Source organism: Benincasa hispida, chromosome 11 (assembly GCF_009727055.1).
Source record: "Benincasa hispida cultivar B227 chromosome 11, ASM972705v1, whole genome shotgun sequence".
NCBI classification, from domain to species: Eukaryota; Viridiplantae; Streptophyta; class Magnoliopsida; order Cucurbitales; family Cucurbitaceae; genus Benincasa; species Benincasa hispida.
The window spans coordinates 32,306,657-32,312,653 of NC_052359.1; positions in this window are offsets into that span (position 1 = coordinate 32,306,657).

Sequence of the window (5,997 nt, forward strand, 5' to 3'; positions counted from 1 at the left end):
TCCTATGACCTTTTGCCCTTCCGAGACGAATTTACCTATGAAATGAACATTTTATGCATAATAATTGTATAAAATGGATAGTGTTAATTATAGAAAACTAGTTTTTTTTTTGGAGTTATCGCTACCTTAACCCAAAAACCAATAAACTAAGATCTAAGGTTATCAACTATAACTTAAACATTAAATATGTATGTGGAGACATACAGGTGGATCCATGTTTAAGTGATAAACTAACGATCTGTAATAGATAGATAAGGTTGGGTACCTTATCCTAGTGACACTACGAATATGGCCCGCTTAGTAGTTGTTACAATTGTTGTAAAGTGCTACAAGTGATCTAATTCTGATCATTCATGTGGAGATATATGAGCAAATGTATTATATACAGAGAGTTTATATAAGACCGGACCACGATGAATAATCTCTCTATATAACACTATTAGTTGAAGAGACTTATATTTCACAAGAATGACCATAGATGACTTAACTTGATCCTGTGTGAGTTGTGAACTCCTGCAAATGAAGATTGTCCTTTGATCTGCATGAGTGAGAGTGACAACTAGTCGATTCTCAACCCTTGAGAATAACGGGTAAGAACTCTTGGTGGTATCCATTGATGTTGCTGTGATTGTGTGTTGGTAAATTTGAGAGAGAGTCCCATTTGTTCATAATGAGAGAGGATTCATGAAGATTTTTTTTTGTCTCCAAGGGTAAGATCCATGAATCCCCATCTTCCTCTCTATTTTTCTTTGAAAGCATGCTGTACAAATTAGCAATTCTTGTTTATCTTGTAAAATTCTTGTTCCTCTGGATTTTTTGTTTGTTTCTAAAATTGAAATTAAAATCATATGACATTCACACGCTTCGACTTGGGATTCAATCCCTTCACAAATCTCTAACATTTAAAAAAAAAATCAAGATCGTTATCAAATAAAACAACTCCAACCACAAAATTTATGCAATGTTCTATCATTTGATATTCCGATTAAATTACAATTGAATTTAAAAGTATGAGTGAATAGATTATAAACACTAATATATTTTATATTACATACATATATAGGAACAATGTTAGTGGGAGGTTCCCATTGAAGAAATGGAAATGCATCCACTAGAACAATTTAAAGCATTATTTGAATGAGTTAAGGAGAATGTGTCACACCCCGCACTAGATTATCCTCCTAACCTGGACGGAATGGTGACTGCAGTAGTTACCAACCCTTTTGGTGGCACTTACTGCCTATCTTACCTGTTAAAGATTGCTCAAAACCCTGAATACATACAAATTAACACAGAACATAACACATTTACATTACAGGGTTTCTTAGCATTATTCATACATGAATATTACAACTTAGTGAGCCCCATCTAGAATACTAGTCACTAGTCAGACACATGTGTACTAACTAATACCAATCTTCAATTACACTTCCTTTAACCTGTTTCTTTGAGTGGCAGAGCAGCAATAGAAAAGTCTTTTGGGAACTGGTCGCTACCTGGAAAGGAAAACATTTGAAAACGTGAGCTAGAAGCCCAATGAGTGACTTAATAAAATGTAAAACTCATGCTTAAACTGAAAGCTTGAAAACATAATACTGGAACTTAAAATACACCAAGCAAAGGTGTACATAAAACCTTTTAAACCATTGTATCTTCAACCTGAATCTTAATTTTGAATGAACATTCACTACTCTAATTCCCAACGTCAAGCCATGGCCAGATGAGACCTCTACTTCGACCTGTTCATGTTAAACTATGGTTAAAAGAGATCCCTACGTCGATCTCTTTAAATATACCGATGACATCTCAAACAACATCCTTAAAACATAAACGTTGTTAACAACTATTAAACATCAATAATCATCATTATTCCTAGTTGAGAATGAGCATACACTGCTCAGCTCCCAAAATCTATTAACGGCCAAGAGACCCATACCTCGGCCTCTCATTCAGACCTACCTACATACACATGGAGTTTGCTATGTACCGTCAAACCTTAGGTACATTTATTCAGATACCTTCCCTACCTTCAGTATCCCTATTCATTATGTTTAGAAATACAAACGTATGTACTTTGGCAACCTTAGGTATTTAAAACGTAGTTCGTCAAGCTTCATTCAACCTTAGCTTTAACCATAACGCATGCTTCATACTTTGTGAAATAAGTTGGCTCAAAACATATTGAACTAGCTTGTAAAACCACTAGCATGCGTTAGACATGGAAAACATACTTGGGAAAACTCATACATTAGTAAACATCATGCGTTGATAAACATTCATAAGCATTAGTAATTCCAAACTATCCTTCTAGTCTATGAGAAGATACGACTGCCTTTATCCTTAATTGAGAGTGAACTACTAAATCTAACCCTCAACGTCAACCTTAGCCGGGGAGAACTTTTTTGCTCAATCCCTCGACATCGTATTACCTACGTGTACGTGGTTATAACTGAGTACCGTTGTACCTTATGTACCTGACTAGGATACCTTCTCATTGTCCTTCAGTATCCTCAGGTACTTGACTAGGATTCCTTCTCATTGTCCTTCAGTATCCTTAGGTACTTGACTAGGATACCTTCTCATTGTCCTTCAATATTCTTAGGTACTTCTGCTTAGATACCTTCTCAAACATCCTTCAGTATCGAGCTGTTAAGATACTTTCTCATACGTCCTTCGGTATCAATTTGGCCGGATACCTTCCCAAAAGTCCTTCGGTATCAAATTGGCCAAGTACCTTCTCAAGTGTCCTTCGGTACCAATTTGGTGAGATACCTTCTCAACGTCCTTCGGTATCAAATTGGCCGGATACCTTCTCAAAAGTATTTCGGTATCAAATTGGCTAGGTACCTTCTCAAGTGTCTTTCGGTACCAAATTGGTTAGATATCTTCTCAACGTCCTTCGGTATCAAATGTGTATTTTATAACAACAAATTAAGTTCCATAGCCTAATATTACACAAGAGCTATTCCATTGTCACTCATTTACACAGGAATTCGTTCTCCCGTAACCTTCCTTTAGAAAGCATAAATCAAATCAGAACATAGCTTTTGTAACGGTTACACAACATACCTTGGCCGGTGCTACACACATACACTCCAGGAGATATGCATTAAATTATTCTTCAACAATTTGTTGCTTGAAGAAGTGTAAATACATTGTTAATGTCATTGTGCTTTACTTGATCATATATGCGTGAATATTAAAAAAACTTAAAGTTTACTTAGTCACTCACAGTTCGTTGGCCTCTTAACGTGTTATACGCCTCTTCTAGCTCTTCTTTGCCTGAAAGAACATAATCCCTAGTTAAACTACTTAGAATTCTTAGCAAAATACCTCAAATAGTTCATTTACTAATGGAACTTTTATCAACAAAAACAGTATTTCTAGCGAGAAAATCATCATGAGCGAGATCATCCACATGAACGAGACCACTCTTATGAGCGAGATTTACCATTCCCAGCGAGATTTGGCACTTTTATCAAACTAGATTCTAAACATAGATGAGTTTTTACTAGTTTATCCACTAATTTTAACCAAAAAAATGTAAAGAACACTATAACAATTTTTATTTGTTTCGATGTTTTTTTCCCCGACGCATCAATTTTTATCGACATAAACTGGTTTTTCTCGATGTAATTTTGGTTCGTCGGCCAAAATGAAGGAGCTACGTTTTTTTACATATATATGTCGACGCAACTAGGCAGTTATCCCGATGCACAACGCGTCGGTCAAAGTTTTTAAAAAATCTAATTTTCCTTTCCCCCCATTTTTTCCTTCCCTTTTTTTCCTAATTCCCACTTTCTTTCCCTCTATTTCCTTTCTCACTCCACTTTTCCACCATTTTCCTCCCACTCTACCACTTTTTTTTTTCTTCCACCTCCTCCATTAAGTTTTTTCTTTGCAAGCTTGGAGGTCTAGCGACTGCTCCTCCGATGTTGGCAGCCGTACACTCCTCTGTCACTAGCGCCATACCCTCCTCCAACTCTGAAGTTGCACGTTGTAAGTTTAACTATTGTGTTAACACAAGGCTTTTTTTTTGTTGATTAACATTGATTTTTCTTGAAAGAAAACAACAAATTCAATAGTGGTTATTAGAGTGTCATTGACTAAAATAAAGATCTAATTGAAACTTCTAAATGGTACATTAGCTCGTTTCCAACAAATTTTTTCTCCTCCTTTTCAAATGTTATTTTCAAATGATTAAAATGAATGTATTAGAAAAGAAATGGAAAAAAAAAAAAAGAACACACTTTTTACATTATATTGGTGAGTTTTAACTACAGGTAGTAACTTGTAGTTGAATATACTCTTTTTTCTCTATCTTACTTATATTTGTAGCATCAATTTTAAACACTTATTTTGTAATTGTTGTTTTTTTTACAAATAGTTGAAAAAAAAGGGGTGAAAAGATTTGAACTACATGGATGATTAAAATTTTAACATTCCATTATTATGTGATTTATGTTGATGGAAAAAATAGAAAGTAAGATTAACAAAGTTAAAGAGAAACTCAATTACTTATTTAACTAAATATAAAAGGGTGTGTTTTGGAACTTGCTAGAGTTCAAAAAGCTTGTAAAAAAATATCGTATATAGAAAGCATGTCAAAAACTATTCTTGTGAACATGGAGTTATAAGATGAGTTTTAATTGTTATCCAGTTTCTTAGGGTAGTACATTTGTTATTCATATTTTTTAGAAAATTTTTAGGTTGCTTTAAGAGTCAAAGTATCATTTGAGTACTTTTTAAGAGTTTTTTTAATTTGGCTTTGAGACTGAAAGTGACTTACAGGAACTTCCTAAGTTTTTTTTAGAGTCAAAGTGTCACTTAAACAAATTTTAGGAGCTTTTTAGTTTGAGTTGGAGAGTGAAAGTGACACTTGGAAACTTTTTAGTTTGGGTTTGAGAATCAAAGTGACATTTAGCCATTTTCAGATTATTTTAAGAGTGAAAGTGCTTCTTGGACACTCCTTAGAAGCCTTTTTAGCTGGTTTTGAGATTAAAGTAACTTTTAGAAACTTTTTACGTTTTTTTTAGAGTCAAAATTTCACTTAGGTACTAATAAATTTTAAATTTGTGTAGCAAAAAAAGGAAACGAATAAGAAGTGTAGAAAAGGTCTCAATTTCAACCATTGTTGTGGGTCCTAATCCTTTGTTAAAAGTGTAAAATGAATTAATATGTTACAAATTCATTGTTGTTTTATTCATTATCAAATGATTTCTGACTAATAATTGTTTTTATTGAATTGTAGACAACAAAAAATGGTGAAGATGTCGGCCCAGTGGATTTTTTTTACAAATGTAAAGAACACTAGCATTTTATTAACTCTAATAAATTTGTCAAAACTCTTTGACAACCAAATCATTTATTTTGTACAACACACCACCGACCCAAATTTATGTATACATATTCATCCACAACACACTCAACATTGCAAACAAACAACAATTTTCTATTTTACGTTTTTCACCATTTTTTTCTCTCTCTTAACTTTCTCTTTAATAATTTTTCAAAGACTAGAGAAATAGTAGAGGCAGGCAAAAGATTGGAGATAGTGAAGATGCCAAATGAGAGCAACCTTCAGCTCACCTTCTGGAAGGGAAACACTCTATGGCACCTACAAGATTGCCATCATCATTATGTCACCTGGGAAGAAGATGACTCGTCACTTGAAACACGGATGTTAAACAGAAAGTATAGACAAACATTGTAAATCCAAACAAAACTAACGATAAGAAAGCAAGTAAAGACACACCGAAGTTTTTCTAATTAATTTTTTTTTAAAAAAAGAGAAATCAAACTTCGTTTGAAAAAATAAAGAACTATAATTCTTGAGAATAAGGTTAAAATATTTTTTGTCACATATTTGTATTTTCTTACTGGATCTGGTTATTTATTTATTTTCATAATTTCTTTGAGGGTGACTTGAAAACTTTCTTAGATTTTTTTTACCTTTCATGTAATCTGACTTATGAAAGAATAACTTGAGGAAGATCT